This window comes from Astatotilapia calliptera, chromosome 20 (assembly GCF_900246225.1).
Source record: "Astatotilapia calliptera chromosome 20, fAstCal1.2, whole genome shotgun sequence".
In the NCBI taxonomy this organism is placed as follows: Eukaryota; Metazoa; Chordata; class Actinopteri; order Cichliformes; family Cichlidae; genus Astatotilapia; species Astatotilapia calliptera.
In genome coordinates, this window is record NC_039321.1 from 12,065,267 (window position 1) to 12,084,399 (window position 19,133).

Below are 19,133 nucleotides of genomic sequence, written 5' to 3' on the forward strand. Positions count from 1 at the left end.
TATTATTATTAGTAGTAGTAGTAGTAGTAGTATAAGTAAACGTATTATTATTATTATGCTTCCTATTCTTTCCCACACCGTTTGTCATGTAGGCAGAATTTTCACACCAAATCAACCAATGAGATGTATGTTTTACATTTTTAGATTTTTGTATTTATTTATTTCAAAGAATTCACCTAAAAAAAATTGTTTATTTATTTTTTAAATTTCTCTGGCTCTTGTTAAATTCCCAGTAACCCCAGTACGAGAAGTCTCGACCGTCTCTCCATTTAAAGAGTCACTCTTTAAATATCACTTGCTAGGGACTTAATTACGCCGATGTCAGAGGGGCATGCCTAGTTCTATTTGCCTACGTCCTGAAGCTGAGCTTATACACTCACTGAGTAGCCTTAAGCACAGTTACTAGCCTCACCCATTAACAGCAGTGCTCCCATTAATGATCAGAGAAATTGTGGACACCATATCACCCTATTAGAGCACTTCGCTCTCGCTCTGCAGGCCTACTTGTTGTTCCTAGAGTATTTAAAAGTAGAATGGGAGGCAGAGCCTTCAGTTTTCAGGCCCCTCTTCTGTGGAACCAGCTTCCAGTTTGGATTCAGGAGACAGACACTATCTCTACTTTCAAGATTAGGCTTCAAACTTTCCTTTTTGCTAAAGCATATAGTTAGGGCTGGACCAGGTGACCCTGAATCCTCCCTTAGTTATGCTGCAATAGACATAGGCTGCCGGGGGATTCCCATGATGCATTGAGTTTTTCCTTTCCAGTCACCTTTCTCACTCACTATGTATTAACAGACCTCTCTGCACTGAATCATATCTGTTATTAACCTCTGTCTCTCTTCCACAGCATGTCTTTTATCCTGTCTTCCTTCTCTCACCCCAACCGGTCGCAGCAGATGGCCGCCCCTCCCTGAGCTTGGTTCTGATGGAGGTTTCTTCCTGTTAAAAGGGAGTTTTTCCTTCCCACTGTTGCCAAAGTGCTTGCTCATAGGGGGTCATATGATTGTTGGGTTTTTCTCTGTATCTATGAAGCGCCTTGAGGCGACTTATGTTGTGATTTGGCGCTATATAAATAAAATTGAATTGAATTGAATTAATTAGGTACGTCTGTGTACCTGCCAGCCATGACAGGCTGTGCACCTTTCTGAAGGTTGTTGGATTAGTCCCTCCAGTCTGCATCTTAAAGTGTCTTTGGGCAAGATACTCAACCCTGAGTTGCCCCAGTTACACAAGGCATTGTTGTTTGGCATTGTCCATTGTGTTGCCAGGTATGTTTTTAACAAGGATTTACAGTACAAGCAGAGGGAGATATTTTTATTTTAAGCCAACATGAAATAATCATGAGAAAATGTTTATAGAAACTTTCAGGTCAGGTCATCGAGACGAATCATCTGCTCCAGTCTGCAGGCCAAATATCCCTGAGTGAATGATGCATGTGTTACAAAGTGCTTTGAGAGCCCTGAGAGAGTAGACAAGTGCTTTATAAGAATCAGTTCATTTATTTATATGTTAGAAATGATACAGCGTGCTAAAACAGATGTCATCTATATGTGCTTTTGCTAGAGGTAAATCATCTCTAATCAAAATATAATCAAAGTATAAATCTAATTAATGTGTTGAATGAGAAATGCAATTTGAGAAATGGCAGATGTGTGTGTGTGTGTGTGTGTGTGTGTGTGTGTGTGTGTGTGTGTGTGTGTGTGTGTGTGTGTGTGTGTGTGAGTGCAAGAATGTGAAAGATAAGATAGTACGAGTCTCCACCCAGCATTATCCACAATTCTGAGTGAGAAAAATGGTATTAAAATTGTTGTAGATGCTAAACACAGAATCATAATTTATAATGATTTCAATGCAGCAGACCCCTCAAAGCACTCGGAGGGATCTGCTGATAGTTCATCATGCTATTAACTATCAGTAGACCCTCCAAGCATCTGGGTCATTAAAACATGGCCAGATAAATAGTAGTCCTGTAGTAGAAGAGCAAATGCTCTTCTACTACAGGACTGTTTTGTTCTGATTGGTTCACTCAGTCTGTCCTTTTCTTCATAAAGTGTTTTAAGAAAATGTGACAGTGACAAAAACCATCTAGGTTTTTCCTAACCGAAAACCTTGGATGACAAGTGAAGTACAGGCTCTGATCAGAACTCATAAATCAGCCTTCAGGCTGAGAGGCAGTTCCCTGTATAGCACTGCCAGAGCCAACCTGCGGAGGGGCATCGAACAGGCCAAGGAGGCCTACAGGAGGCAGATAGAGGGCTTCCTCACTGACAACAACCCCTGCCAGATGTGGAGAGTTATCCAGACTCTCACTAACTAACTAAAGTAGCCCTCCAACAGCAGCCTCAAACTCGCAGAGGAGCTCAACAACTTCTTTGCTCAGTTTGAGGCCACTCCTGAAGCTGAATGTTCTTAAAACAGAAGATCTCATAATGGACTTCAGGAGGCACAGACAGGTCCATTCTCCTCTGAATATAAATGGAAAATGGGTGGAATCTGTCTCCACCTTCAGGTTTCTGGGCACTCACATCTCTGCTGTTCTCACCTGGACCCACAACAACATCGCTCAGATAAAGAAGACCCAGCAGCAGCCGCACTTCCTCCCTGTCCTGAGGAAAAATAAACTGGACCAGAAGTTGCTGCTGGCCTTCTACTGCTCCTCAGAGGAGAGTGTGCTGGCATTTGCCAGAGAACACCAAGATTGGCAACTTGGCCACTGGTGCCCTGTGCTCTTCACAGATGAAAGCATATTCACACTGAGCACATGTGCATGTGACAGAGTCTGGAGACGCCGTGGAGAACGTTCTGCTGCCTGCAGCATCATCCAGCATGACCAGTTTGGCAGTGGGTCAGTAATGGTGTGGGGTGGCATTTCTTTGGGGGGCAGCACAGCCTTCCATGTGCTCGCCAGAGGTAGCCTGACTGCCATTAGGTACCGAGATGAGATCCTCAGACCCCTTGTGAGACCATATCCTGGTGCGGTTGGCCCTGTGTTCCTCCTAATGCAAGACAATGCTAGACCTCATGTGGCTGGAGTGTGTCAGCAGTTCCTGCAACACGATGCTATGGACTGGCCCGCCCGTCCAGACCTGAATCCAAGTGAGCACATCTGGGACATCATGTCTCGCTCCATCCGCCATGTTGCACCACAGACTGTCCAGGAGTTGGCAGATGCTTTAGTCCAGGTCTGGGAGGAGATCTGTCAGGAGAACATCCGCCACCTCATCAGGAGCATGCCCAGGTGTTGTAGGGAGGTCATACAGGCACGTGGAGGCCACACACACGACTGAGCCTTATTTTGATGTGTTTTAAGGACATTACATCAAAGCTAGATTAGCCTGTAGTGTGTTTTTCCACTTTGAGTTTGGGTGTGACTCCAAATCCAGACCTTCAATTGATTTCCATTGATCATTTTTGTGTGATTTGAAACAAAGTATTTAAAGTACTTAATAAGAATATTTCATTCATTCAGATCTGGGATGTCTTATTTTTGTGTACATATATATATATATATATATGTATACATTTCTTTTCTCCTGCACAGTTGGCGTGGAGCACCCATACTTTCGTTGTACATGTACAATGACAATAAAGGGCTATTCTATTCTATTCTATTCTATTCTATTCTATCCTTAACTGCTTACAAACTGATCATAAAATCATCTGTAAGTTTAACCAATAGAATTAATAAGAAAATTCAATAATGATTGTAATAACAGGCCTTCTATGCCAGAAACATTAAGTTAGGTGACTGATGTGTATATACATCTACATGTGTTTGTATCGTCCCTTTAAATGTTTTCCCATCACTCGTTTCATGTTGGTTTGAAATAAAATATCACCCTCTGCTGGTACTGCAGCTTACTGCGATTTGAGCACGCGTGCACATTTCAAGCTTCAAATAGAGTCAAACTGTGACATTCACACAGTGGACCAGAGTGCCTGTTACACACTTGCATGATGTCAGGTTTAAGTGCTAGGTTCATTCTACACACGTGAACAACTCAAAAACAAGCATGGAGTAAAAGGCAGACACTGCAGATCAGTTGATTTACTGTCGTCATGACAGATGCTGGTTTCAGCTCACTGAGCATTTCCATTTACGCTGACAGACACAAGCCCTCAGACTGCTGTTAGATACATCACTTCACTAGACCATTTTATTCTGCTGCTATCTAAGCCAGAGGTAGTAAAAATTAGGCTTAAAGTGCAATCTTTTCTTCTATCACAACAGCCTGTGTCCATGCATCTTTCCTCAGTCTGACACTACTGATTTTACTGTCATGACTAAATGAAAAACAGACATAAAATATTTTTGCCTTGCCTTTATACAAATGGTCATTGGTCAAATTAAATGTGTTGCCCTGTTAATAACCAGTATGGCTGTACTACTAAACAGCATTAGTGACTAATGCTTGTCCTTCTAGATGTCAGAGCAGCATTTTATACCACTGACCACCGTATTATCTTAAAGACATTTAGAGCTGCAGTGGTTCAATCATATCTGATCACATGTTGAACAGACTTCTGTGTTGGGACCAATACATTTTGCACTATACCTTAGACCAGTGGTTCCCAAACTTATTTGCTGCGCCCCCCTTTGTTTTACAAGAAAAATGTTGCGCCCCCCCGCGCGCACAGACACATCCTCCAACCACACACACCCATATTTTGCTCCATTGCGGTTTATGTCATACCTCAAACATTTAGTAAACAATTAAGCAAATACAAGTAATCTGCAAATTGCAGGTAGTAATAAAATAAACTACTGACTCTTTTACGCTACGTCCACACCCACACGGATATTTTTGAAAACGCAGCTGTTTCGTCCACACGGAAACTGCGTTTTTGAATCACCGAAAACAGAGATTTTTTTAAAACTCCTTTTGCGTTTATGTGTGAACAAGGAATACAGAGTTCATCATGCAACGTCAAAGGTATGCGCCTTTTTTCACGTCACGCTGTGCGCCACCTTATTGTTTACATGAGATGAATTGCAGAATGGCAGATAGAGACAAAATACTGTTAATCTGACTATCTGCAGGTTTTACAAGCTTACATACACAAAGGCAGTTACTGTCCCTCCATTTAGAAAGGCAGAGGCGTCAAGGTGTAATTATTTAACATGGAGTTTTTTTTCCTGTGTAATAATATTCAACATTGCTATCAATACATTTTTCAAAAAATGCCTCTCTGTGCAAAATAGGTTTAAAAACATAAACAGCTGTGGGATAATGTTTGTCCGTGGTTTGAACCAGGGAACAAATTGTGGCAGGATCAGCCTGATATTATTTGTATCCTGCTGTAACTTAACTGTATAAAGTATGGTACAAGCACTTTTTTCGACAAGTCCTGGGGCTGGGTATCGATTTCAATTTCTATATCTTTATATATCTTTCTGCTCACTGCTCACTTTAAACAATTTATATTCTGTTTAATCTCCAGTAATGCAGTCATGTGGGACCCTCTCTAAGTAAAAAGATCTGAATCAACTCAGAAATACAGATCTGCAATGTAGGGCAGCACGGTGGCACGGTGGTTAGCACTGTTGCCGCACAGCAAGAAGGTCCTGAGTTCAATTCCACCATCAGGCCGGGGTCTTTCTGTGTGGAGTTTGCATGTTCTCCCTATGTTTGTGTGGGTTCCCTCCAGGTACTCGGGCTTCCTCCCACCGTCCAAAGACATGCAGTTTGTAGGGATTGATTCATCCAAATTGCCCATAGGTGTGAATGGTTGTCTGTGTGTTAGCCCTGCAACAGACTGGTGACCTGTCCAGGGTGTACCCTGCCTCTTGCCATATGACAGCTGGGATAGGCTCCAGCGACCTTGGGAAAGGATAAGCAAATGGATCGATTTATAATGTATTCATTAAAAACATACAGCTGAATTAAAAGGCTTGAGTGTGAGCTTCTATGTGACATGTTAACTCTCAATATCTTTAATTTAAATTTAGTCAACCAAGTGATGCTAATCTGAAGTGTTGGCAGAACCAACACTAAATAACGCTGCTCCAGTTTGCATGACAGTATTCCTGAGGAGGACAGAGATGCCTTTATTGGAGTGTGCATGAAAGCACTTAGGCAGACATTTAAATCAGCTGTGTTGGATCAAGGACACATCTAAAACCTGCAGGACACTGGCCCTCGAGGCCTGGAGTTTGACACCTGTGCTCTAAGTGATTCATGTGTCTTCTTCAGCAAACAACATTAATCTGAAGTTAAACCCGCCTGCTGGGAGGTTTCATTTAAACTTTAATTTATGCCTAGACTAGCTCTAATCTTCCTTCAGGAAACAAGCTTAGCTAAATCAGGAATAGCCTTAGTCTAGTGCTGACCAAGGAAGCAGATTTCTGTTAGTCTGCAATAAAAGCCTGTTTAAACTTAATTTCCACTTTGACATTTAGGATTTGTCCACTGCCATGCCAGCTTCTCTAGAAAAACAATCCTATTTAATTATTAGGGTGAAGTTATGAGCTAAGACTAGCCATCACAGTGCAGACAGATACCTGCTAGTTGTTGCTTGCAGAGTAATAAATGTTTTCATCAGACTGAGGACTAATTTGTTTTTGAAGTCAGCCTAAAGAGCCGACTTCAGGAACTCCGGGTTTTGGCAGTCAACAGACCTCCCAATATTTAGATAGTTTTAGCTTTTTTTAGTTAAATGAGTTAAATTCAGGTGGCACGGTAGTTAGCACTGTTGCCGCACAGCAAGAAGGTCCTGAGTTCAATTCCAACATCAGGCCGGGGTCTTTCTGTGTGGAGTTTGCATGTTCTCCCCGTGTTTGCGTGGGTTCTCTCCGGGCACTCCGGCTTCCTCCCACCGTCCAAAGACATGCAGCTTGTGGGGATAGGTTAATTGGATAATTGAAATTGTCACTAGGTGCGAATGAATGTGAGTGCGAATGGTTGTCTGTCCCTATGTGTTAGCCCTGCGACAGACTGGCGACCTGTCCAGGTTGTACCCCGCCTTTCGCCCTATGACAGCTGGGATAGGCTCCAGCGACCTTGGAAAAGGATAAGCAGAAGCAAATGGATGGAGTTAAATTCATGGCACCTTGCAAACTTATAAATCTTTATTTCAAACAGGGATCTTTTTGATACTTGGGACATTTTCAAATCCTTTATCACCAACTGCTTATTTTGTACTTAAGAAGATTTTTTATTTTATTTTATTGTTTGAACATACAGAACAAACTAAAGAAAATTTTCAATCAAAAAGTAATTGCTTAAGTAGCTGCTGTCAAGCATTAGTGGTACCTTCAAAAATGTAATTATATTAGTGCTTTGGATTTTAATAAATCTCATAACTTGTAGTGGAAGGTTGAGGAGTACTGGCTTAGAATAGTCTCTGAAAGTGTTTACACTATCAGGAATACTACTTTATACTTATGTGGTTTTTAGCTTTCAGTTGAATTCTGACTTTAATTAGACAAAAACCTGTTATTAGGATAGAAATGTGAATTCTGAAAAAATGACTGAATCTCAATATTTCAGTCTCACAGGAGGAGGCTGTACTGACGTGGGTCTGACTTGGTAAACAGCAGATATGTCAGACATAAATCATCCACACCAAAGCTGTAGGTTGTGAAATGAAAAAGTCTGCTCTACAAATTGATATAAAGCAGGTTGAACAACCACCCCCTGTTCAAATGTAGTAGAGTACTTAGGTGTTCAGTAATGCGACCTAAATGTTTCATGTGATGGAGAAACTGTCATATCTGAGAGACATGCCATCTTCAGAAGTTTTCTGATGACTCTGCGGTGATTGGATGCATCAGCAGGGATGATGAGACAGAGTACCGGGCTGTGGTCGACTCCTTTGTCACGTGGTGTGAGCAGAATCATCTGCAGCTCAACGTGGCAAAGACCAAGGAACTGATCGTGGACTTCAGGAAGACCAGGAAACACTTGACCCCTGTTTCAATTCAGGGGGTCAGTGTTGACATTGTGGAGGACTATAAATACCTTGGAGTACACATTGACAATAAACTGGACTGGGCTAAAAACACCACAGCACTTTACAGGAAGGGCCAGAGTCGTCTCTATTTTTTGAGGCGACTGAGGTCCTTCAACATCTGCCAGAAAATGCTGAGGATTTTCTATGAGTCTGTGGTGGCCAGTGCGATCCTCTATGCTGTTGCATGCTGGGGGAGCAGGCTGAGGGTCGCAGATGCCAACAGACTTAATAAACTGATCCGTAAGGCCAGCAATGTTGTGGGGATGGAGCTGGACTCCCTCAAGGTGGTGTCGGAGAGGCGGATGCTGTCCAAGATAAAGACAATGTTGGATAACACCTCCCACCCACTCCATGACATGCTGGTCAGTCACAGGAGCTCGTTCAGTGAGAGACTGAGATTACCGAAAAGCACCACTGAACGACACAGGAAATCATTCCTGCCTGTGGCCATCTCCCTGTACAACGCATCCACTTAACACACTGTTTGCTGCTACAACTACACATGTTTCTTTTCCAACTATTTATTTATGAGTGACTTATGTATGTATGTATGTATGTATATATATGTATATATTGTACTATTCTTAGTTAGTGTATTGTCTGTCTTGTCTTAATGTTGGTTTAAAATGGAGCACTGTAACAAAAAATAATTTCCCCCAGGGATCAATAAAGTATTCTGATTCTGATTCTGATATCTAAGCTCAAATACAGGGAGTGCAGAATTATTAGGCAAATGAGTATTTTGTCCACATCATCCTCTTCATGCATGTTGTCTTACTCCAAGCTGTATAGGCTTGAAAGCCTACTACCAATTAAGCATATTAGGTGATGTGCATCTCTGTAATGAGAAGGGGTGTGGTCTAATGACATCAACACCCTATATCAGGTGTGCATAATTATTAGGCAGCGTCCTTTCCTTTGGCAAAATGGGTCAAAAGAAGGACTTGACAGGCTCAGAAAAGTCAAAAATAGTGAGCTATCTTGCAGAGGGATGCAGCAGTCTCAAAACTGCAAAGCTTCTGAAGCGTGATCATCGAACAATCAAGCGTTTCATTCAAAATAGTCAACAGGGTCGCAAGAAGCGTGTGGAAAAACCAAGGCGCAAAATAACTGCCCATGAACTGAGAAAAGTCAAGCATGCAGCTGCCAAGATGCCACTTGCCACCAGTTTGGCCATATTTCAGAGCTGCAACATCACTGGAGTGCCCAAAAGCACAAGGTGTGCAATACTCAGAGACATGGCCAAGGTAAGAAAGGCTGAAAGACGACCACCACTGAACAGGACACACAAGCTGAAACACCAAGACTGGGCCAAGAAATATCACAAGACTGGTTTTTCTAAGGTTTTATGGACTGATGAAATGAGAGTGAGTCTTGATGGGCCAGATGGATGGGCCCGTGGCTAGATTGGTAAAGGGCAGAGAGCTCCAGTCAGACGCCAGCAAGGTGGAGGTGGAGTACTGGTTTGGGCTGGTATCATCAAAGATGAGCTTGTGGGGCCTTTTCGGGTTGAGGATGGAGTCAAGCTCAACTCCCAGTCCTACTGCCAGTTTCTGCAAGACACCTTCTTCAAGCAGTGGTACAGGAAGAAGTCTGCATCCTTCAAGAAAAACATGATTTTCATGCAGGACAATGCTCCATCACACGCGTCCAAGTACTCCACAGCGTGGCTGGCAAGAAAGGGTATAAAAGAAGAAAAACTAATGACATGGCCACCTTGTTCACCTGATCTGAACCCCATTGAGAACCTGTGGTCCATCATCAAATGTGAGATTTACAAGGAGGGAAAACAGTACACCTCTCTGAACAGTGTCTGGGAGGCTGTGGTTGCTGCTGCACGCAATGTTGATGGTGAACAGATCAAAACACTGACAGAATCCATGGATGGCAGGCTTTTGAGTGTCCTTGCAAAGAAAGGTGGCTATATTGGTCGCTGATTGGTTTTTGTTTTGTTTTTGAATGTCAGAAATGTATATTTGTGAATGTGGAGATGTTATATTGGTTTCACTGGTAAAAATAAATAATTGAAATGGGTATAGATTTGTTTTTTAAGTTGCCTAATAATTATGCACAGTAATAGTCACCTGCACACACAGATATCCCCCAAAAATAGCTAAAACTAAAAACAAACTAAAAACTACTTCCAAAAACATTCAGCTTTGATATTAATGAGTTTTTTGGGTTCATTGAGAACATGGTTGTTGTTCAATAATAAAATTATTCCTCAAAAATACAACTTGCCTAATAATTCTGCACTCCCTGTAGGATTAAGGAGCACATGCAACAGGCCAACTGTGAGGGCTGGAAGAGAAACGTGAAAGATGAGATGAATATTCATGGAGCAGGTAAGTGGATCGGTGATCTTAAAAGGTCCAATAAACCTGGGTGACAGAACATGTGGTGGAAAAAACAAACTGAGCACTGAAACCAAATTGATTTTTTGATTGAACAGTATTTACACCAGCATACAGAAATAAAAGTACTAACAGCTTTTTTCCACTCAGAGCTTCATGACTGAGCGGATCATTCTACCTCTCATCACTTTAGAGCATTTTCTGCTTAATCGGTTTGCATAAAGGTTTTATGGTCCAAATGTTAAACATATATAATAAGTGCAGTGAAATTGTATCTTCATATTTTGAATACTTCTCAAGACAAAGTTTTTGAACTATGGTTGGCCAACTCATGTTCAAACCATTTTTTCAGACACTGAAATTTGCAGCAATGTTTGAACACAAACATCTCAAAGCACTAAAGATAAAAGAAATTTTCACCAGTCTTTCATACCAAACACACAATTCTTACAGTGTTAATGATTTGAAATTACTTGTAACATCCTCAACAACTCCCAGAGAGTTGAAGCGGATAAAGAGCTGCTCATACCCAGAGGCTGTGGAGACTGTCAACATAAACTTTATTATTATTAGTTACTGGCACCTGTTGATTTGGCCTACATGGCTGTGGGAATCGCGTTTTGGGATTGTTATTGTTTTCTTTATATGCAAACTGTTCTGTACATTTCTGAAAGTGCAACTCACCAACTACACACATCACATTCTTGTGGCTACATCAGAAGGGGCCGTCTGTCAACACACTATTGAAGGAGTAAGTATGACCCTGTTGACTATCCTTATGATATGTTTCATTGTTTAAAGTTCTGGAGGTTTTGGTCAACTTACAAGATGGTTTAGAAAAATTTTATTTGATGACAGTTTTATAGGTGTTTGAACAGAAACTGAACACACTTTAAGGTGGCCAGACAAACTGCATTTCAGCATATATATATAAATATATATAAATTGTAATAAAGGGCATGGAGAAAGCTGTGCGCTTATTTGTGAGTGTGTTAATAGAGGTTTTGTTATTTGTCAGACAAAAAGTAAACAAAGTCCTGACTGACTAAATACTGACAGAAAAAGAGAGAGAGGCCAAGGGACAGAGAGATTTTAGATTTTTCAATAACCTTTTATTAAAACAAAAGGCATCAAGACATTACTACAAGTCAACAAGACAATTTAAAAAAAACAAAAACAACGCCACTGACCATGCGGTCTTTTTGGAGACGTTCCATGCCACACTGGAGGCGTGTTGCTGGCCGGCGGTGGAATGGCTGCCGCGGCTGCTGTCGGGGGGAGGCCCAGATGACAGCCCTGAGTCTGCCGCCGGCATCCTGAAGGGAGTTTGATGACATCTGCCGTGTTGTGCTCCATCGTCTAGGGCTTTCCATGGAAGACCATCGGTGGTGTCGGATGTCCGGAGAGGAACAGCCATTCTCCTGGGTGCGGAAGCTGCAAGGTGGCTGCAGCCTGGACCCTCAGAGGAAGCCCCCTGGCCCAGCCCCGGTCGATCAGACGCAGACGGAGAGTGCAACTAACCAGTTTGTCTCTCTCCCTTCCAGACCCTGGAAGCGCCTGGCACTACACCCCGAGCCATTGGGAGCGGCACAGTCACAGGAGTGCTGGAAGTGCAGATGACCAGGACAACTGAGGCGGGAGTGTCCGCTGATGGAGGTGGGCAAGGTGTTTCACCCTCCCCTCAGCCCAGGAAGGATGTACCGCATTCTGGTAAGGTGTCAAGGGGGGTGTACGCCAGGCTTTGGTGGACACGGGCTGCACGCAGACCATGGGCATTTGCAGTTGGTCGGAGGGAGGTACAGTATTTGGGGTACCACTTGGGGGGTGGGCAGGTGCACCCACAGGTGGAGAAAACAGCAACAATCACATCCTGCCTACGAACCCAAGACCAAAAGGGAGGTGAGACGGCTTATGGGGCTGGCAGGGTTCTACCGCCAGTTCGTGCCAAAATTCGTCAACCTGACCAGTCGATTGATTGATCTCACCTGTAACGGTGCCCCAGATCTGGTCTAGTGGACAGGGCAGTGCCAGGCAGCATTTGTGCGGGTCAAAGAGGCTCTCTGTGGGGAGCCACTGTTATTCACACCTGTTATACAGCACCATAGAAAAGGAGTTTCTGGTGATCCAGCGGGCAGTTGATTGGCTGTGCTATTACCTCCTAGGGTGCTCATTCATGCTCTGCTCAGACCACGCCCCGCTGCAGTGGTTCCACCGCATGAAGGATGCCAACAGCTCTTTAAGTTCAAGGTGGTCTGTAGGCCAGGGACAAAGATGGTTGTGGCTGATTTCCTCTCATGCTCGCGGGGGAGGGGAAAGGTGAGTAGGTTCGGCCAGATGTAGCCCCGGAGGAAGCCACAGACAGAGCAGAGAGACAATGTCGAACTCAATAAGAGTGCTTGTGGCCAAAAATAAAGCTTACACCATGCTAATTGTACGCTGTGTGGGTCCGGTCATTTCACACTTCTCTTTAGCTGCCTCAGGACAGAACTTCCCGCTCACCTCTTCTTACTTTGTTTTTGTAGAGTAGTTCCCATTGGCACAAAAGCATCAGAAGCAGATTTTAACTTTGGGCATATCACTAATGCCATAACACACTGGACAAGGATACAGAGTCCAAAGAACACCTTTGAGATCTGTGCTTACTCCAGAGGCCATATTCTCAACACAATCATATTGTGTTGCGCATGTTCAGATAATAACTCACCTAAGAAAGTAGTTTGCTATACTACTTGGCTAGCTTTTTGTTAGCATGAAGTCTGCAGAGATGCTTGCAAAGAGGGGAGAGAGTTGTGTTAGCATTATAAGGCTGTTATTTCTGTCCTTGATGCAGTATGCATTCTACCTTTGCACACTTGTCTATTTGTGCAATAAGAACAACAGCAATATCTGTTAAAAGGCCGGAGGCCGGTAACTGAAGTGCACCCAGAGCAGAGATGGGAGGAACGATTTAACAATGTTTAATTTCAGAACTAACGCTTGGCAGTGACAAAATATACAGTGGCTTGGTGAACATGCCGTGGTAGCGTGGCTGTGGCAAAACAGAAACAAGACCGGGAAGGCAACTAGGGCGTGACGGGTACATACCGAGGAGAGAGGAGAATGGAATTAGAATGCAACCAGCAGTGAGCTCCAGAAAAGGGGAGGATAATAGTTTTTCCCAGCTTACTTTGCAGGACGAGTGACAGAAGGGTTGAGGGAGAGGTGGTGTAGGTCCGGGTGAGTTTGACGATGTGAACTGGCTGATGTGAGTTCTGTTTGTTCTGAGATTGTGAGATTACAGGAGGGCAGGCAGGTGAGGTATTGAAAGATTTCCAGAGAGCAGGTAAGGAAGCCAGAATCCAAGAGAGGAGTAGTTCTGAGCCGTGGAGTTTCCGGAAGAAACTAGAGCACAAGACAACAAGGTAAGTAATGCACTTGGGATAGAAAGCATGAAACATGAGGCCTGGTTACCAACATAGAGTTGTTGATGAACTGGTGGAGAAGGGCCATCAGCACGGAGCTTAAATCTCCAAACCTATTTGCCTCAATCAGCTCCACGTGTCTGTGGTTCAGGTAGTAGAGTGGGTTATCTGTCAGGAATATGGGCAGTGGCTCAAGCCCTGACTCCTCCAGTCCTCATGTTTAGGCACAACCTTCAGTTGCACCAAGTATATCAATGAATGCGTGTTAATGAAAGTGCTGCAATCAAAGTGTAAAATTACCACTACTCCATTTTTCTTGTCTACTCAAAGCACTTGCAATAGAAAACTGTGAGTGCACAATTGGAGTAGAAAGGTGCCATAAAAGTACCAGAAACGTTCATTTATTTTTTTTAACAGAAAAGTTACAATATCTGTTTGTGCAGCTAGTTGGTAATCGTTCTCTGCTTCCATGTTTACACTGCAACTCATTTCATATCATATTCCTCTGTCCACACCATCTCACCAATCGTAATTATATTTAGCCACCTTAATAATACCAGTGAATGCACAGCAGTCTTAATTACTGGTTTCATGTGCTCTCAGTCAAGATTACAGTTGAGCTGCGTTGAGTGTTCCCCTTTGTCCTGTGATCTGCAGTCCTCTGCCTTTGTTGTGATGGTCTCCTCTTATCAGACCTTTTAAATGTCCTTCACCCCTGCAGACCAGGCCAGCTGATGAGACTGTGCCAATGCTCACAACAGGCACAGTGACTCAGTCGCCCATTACCCTCAATCACTGACGAGGACAGAACATTTGCATCAGTTAATTAGTAAAGATGCCCTCGCCTGTGAAATGAGACACTCATTAGCATATACTAGGAATGTGGTGCAAAGCCTTTTCTGTCCTGTAACCCAGAAGGTTTAGGGGATAATCAGCAGACAAGATTTCAAAAGGGCTGATGAAACGAGGAGACTTTTTTTTTTAGATTCTGTGTGGAGCTGAATATTTTAGGTAGACAACCAGACTTTCTGACCTTGAGTGAGTACTCTGTGGAAAGGCGATCACGGTTTGTCATTAAACGCTGTGTGGCAGGCAGGAGATGAGGACTAAAAATGCAGGACTCACAGACTCGAGGGACGAACTCAAAACCACAGCTTTATTTGCTGGCCACAGAAAAACGAGCATACAAAGGAAATTAAATTAAACTGGGAATAACACTAAACTCACAGCGAGATCCACACGGCATGAGGGACGACACAACACTGACTCAGAGAAACACAGGGTTTAAATACACTGGGAAGTAACGAGGGGAATGAGACACAGGAGGGCACAGCTGGGAGAAATCAGGACTGACGAGACAAGGAAGCAAAGCAGGACACATTCACATAAGACACGAACCTTCAAAGTAAAATAGGAAGTATGACACAGACGTGAACTTGGCACAGTGGAGACAGCAACTAAGAAATGCAGAGACATAAACCATAAGGCAGAGGTCTAAGAACCAAAATACACAGAGGGAAATACTAAGCTTTGAACACAAGAAACTAGACTCGAGGGAGTAACAAAAGACCAACCATGAGAACATAATGCACAATACAGAGTGACAGAAAACAAGAAACTCAAACACTGGAGACACGGGGAGCTGAGCTACTGATGGTGGTGAAGTAGATGACTGCACGGGAGACTGAACTGAGAGCGTCTGCACTGGCACAGGGGACTGAACTGATGTCTGTAGTAACGGTGGTGGTGAGAGTGGAGTTGATGACTGTGCTAGCGGGGACACAGGAGACGCAGCCAAGTGAGCTTCTGGCTGGGCAGCCAAGTGAGCTTCTGGCTGGGCAGCCAAGTGAGCTTCTGGCTGGGCAGCCAAGTGAGCTTCTGGCTGGGCAGCCAAGTGAGCAAACACAGCTCCAGAATAAACAGTCCCAAAGTCAGGAAAATCTTGATTGTCCCTTCCACTCACCACAGCTGGTACCTCAGAAGTCTCGGGGTCCGGCTGTGGGTGTCGGTGGCGTGAATGCCGTTTTCTTCGGGAAGCCGGAGGTGCGGGGATGGAGGAAACTGGCAAAGACGGAGAGGTCACGGCCGGCTCCTCATCCTCCGACCACATTGCTGCGAGAAAAGCAGCGGGTGAGTGACAGTCAGAGCGGAGGGTGGATGGAGAGGAGTTCTGTTGTAAAGGCTCACCTTCTAGCACATTCACTTCACCAGATGCACCTTGTTTCTTTTCCTCACCTTTGATTGGGTGTGGTGCTTGGCCTTAATTGCACTCACCTGTCACTCGTTATATAAGGACTGCACTCACCTACCCCTCACTCTTTCTTCACTCCCACATGGGGCGGCAGCTGAGAGAGAGCAGTCCATGTGTCTTTCTTTCCTTCCTTCTTTGCCTTATTGATTTGAGTTGAGAATAAAAGGAGAACCCTGTGAATAATTCTGAATTAGATGGCTGCTTATTCTTATTCTAACCGGATGAGCGCATGACGCTGATTGCTTAAGCCCTGAACCTTCCTTCCTTCGAAACATGGTCCTCCGAGGCGGAGTGGTATTAGCGTCATGGATTCAAAGCAGCCATTGACTGAAGGTTTGAGAAGATCCAGTCGTGATAGTCAACCTCCTGCCTACCTGCAGCAGTATGACGTTCAGTATCCTGGAGCTAGAAGAGCTACATGTGAGACAGAGAGCCAAACAGAATGCCAACATAGTGACACAGACACACATGGGCTGCAGGATCCTGTCGGAGAGTCAGAAAGACAACCAGAGACATCCCCTGCTCCTTTACCCACCAATCAAGATGAGGTGATGAGGGAAATCCTGATGACAATGAGGGAGATTAGGCAACTCATGATTCAGTTATCTCCTCCCCATTCTCGCAGTTCCCCCAGATCTTCAATTCACACTGTCTCTGATGAAAGCAAATCCTCTGTTTGCGGTTTACAAGCCATTCCCCAAACACATCAGCAACATGAGCAGTTCCCAGTGATTGATCCAGCAACATGTCAATCACCCTCTCAGCCCCCCCAGGTTAGCCGTCACTCTGGTGCAGTTCTGGCTGCTAGCCCTCCTTTCCCTAATTCAACAATATTAGATGCTGCTGTTCCTTCAAGTGGTTTGCCTAGACCAGTTTTTCCTACACCAGACGAGACTCCTTTTAATTTCCTGGCCACGCCACTGCAAGGTCCCCACCAGCTTTCATGTGTTCAACCTGCTGTTCCTCTAGATGAAGACCCCGCTCAACCTCTTGTTTGCATTCCAGAACCAAGGCAGCACCCTCCTTTAAAGCAGCAACCAGCTACATCTGATGGTTTGCATGCACAAAACCCTTCAGTACCCATTACTGCTAGTTCTAGTCACCCTGTTAGCACTAGAACACATGTGTATAAACTTGAGGGTCCTTCTTTCCCAGACCTTACCAGAGAAGATGAAATCCAGTATAGGCTGTTACGAATGGCCCTTACTAACCTGCTTGACCCTCATGAGACGGAGCATTTCAAATATCATGTCCTTCTTGATCACCTTAAAGTAGACCAAGCTAAACGATTAGCTCTTGCCTTTTCCTACGCTCCTGACCCATACACTCAAGCCATCAAAGCTCTTGATGAGCGTTATGGGCAACCAAGACAGCTAGCATTGAAAGAGCTACGGAATATACTGGAGCTTCCTCCTATCAGAGCAGGTGATGGTCGGACTCTGGATAACTTTGCTCTTCGTGTGCAAGCTTTAGTTGGTTTGCTTAGCACTATGGGTGATCAAGGATGGACAGAACTAAATTGTGGCTCCCATGTCGATCGCCTACTTGAAAAGTTGCCCCCAGAGCATTCCAGTCGCTTCAAACGGCACATTTACAGGGAACAAGGAGATATGATGTATGACTTACCTTTGTTCTCATCCTGGTTGCAAATGGAATGCAAGTGTCAACCAAGAGAGGACAGTCCTGTTTCATCCTTTAACCAGCCACGACCTGCCCGTAAGTACACCTCTCCACTTACAACAATATTACATGAAGCAAATACATCTGATGATCCTGTACAGGCAGCACAACCGATCATAACTAAGGCAACATGTGCATATTGCCGCTCACCTGAACACCACATTAGCAAGTGCCCTGAGTTCATTAACAAGACAAAGGATGAGAAAATAAACTGGATAAGGAGAAACAAATGGTGTTGGCGTTGTGCTAGGACTCATCAGGCTGCAAAGTGTGACCTGAGGAAAGCATGTGCCACCTGTATGGGACTACATCTACAGATCCTATGTGATGTAAATAAGAGATCTAAAACTGAAACTAATCCTGTAGTGAGGACACTGTACTTTGATAGACCTAGTGATTGTCCTAGTGTCCTTTTAAAGGTTGTGAAAGTGCTCCTGCGAAACGGCAAAAGAACCCTTGAAACATATGCAGTACTTGACGATGGCTCCCAGCGTACCATTCTTCTAACATCAGCTGCACAGCATCTCAACCTCACTGGGAAAGCAGAAAAATTATCACTCAGAACTGTCCATCAAGAAGTTGAAACTATTAAAGGTTCTTCTGTAAGTTTCAAAATCTCACCCATCGCACACCCAGAGAAAACTTACACAATTAACAATGCCTTCACTACAAGTCACTTAGCACTTTCAGACCACACCTACCCCGTATCCTCTCTTCAACGGAGATACAAGCACCTTCAAGGTATCCCATTAACCTTTATTAACAAAGCAGCTCCACTACTGCTCATAGGCTCTGATCATACCCACCTTATTACGCCTATTGCACCAGTTAGACATGGACCATTTGGATCTCCTGCAGCAGTCAAAACCCGCTTAGGATGGACACTCCAAGGTCCAATCACAGACTTCCAACCCCAGAGCAGTTCCACGCATGCCCAATGTTTGTTCACATCTTCCAGTTCAGGTTCAGGAGAACCGCTCCAGCACATCCTTGTGTCCGCTGATGGCTCTGAATTCATTCAGCCACCTCATACTCTACCATCAGCAGTACCTATGTCGTCACCGGCAGTGCCACTATCACCAGTTCCACCACCTGTGGCTGCCATTCCGCCAGTGGTCAGGGCGCTGCCTGCTCCTGCATCACCTGGTCCTGCCTCAGCCAAGCCCCGTACATTGCCCCCAGCACCTGCAAAACTGCCCAACGGTCTGCAGGTCTGGGCCTGCCGCTGCATCCCACGCGGTTGGCATTTGGACCTGCTTTGCCGTCACCGCTGGTTACATGGTCGGCCCCCTGAACTGTCTAGCCTGCATTGTCGATCTCTAGGTCGACCCCCTGAACCTATAGTAGACCTGTAGCATGTCTAATTCCTCTGCCCCCGCTTTGTGAAAAGGAGCATCTTTAATCCTTTGAACATATTTCTCAGTAGAAATATGGGGGCAGCTGTTGTAAAGGCTCACCTTCTAGCACATTCACTTCACCAGATGCACCTTGTTT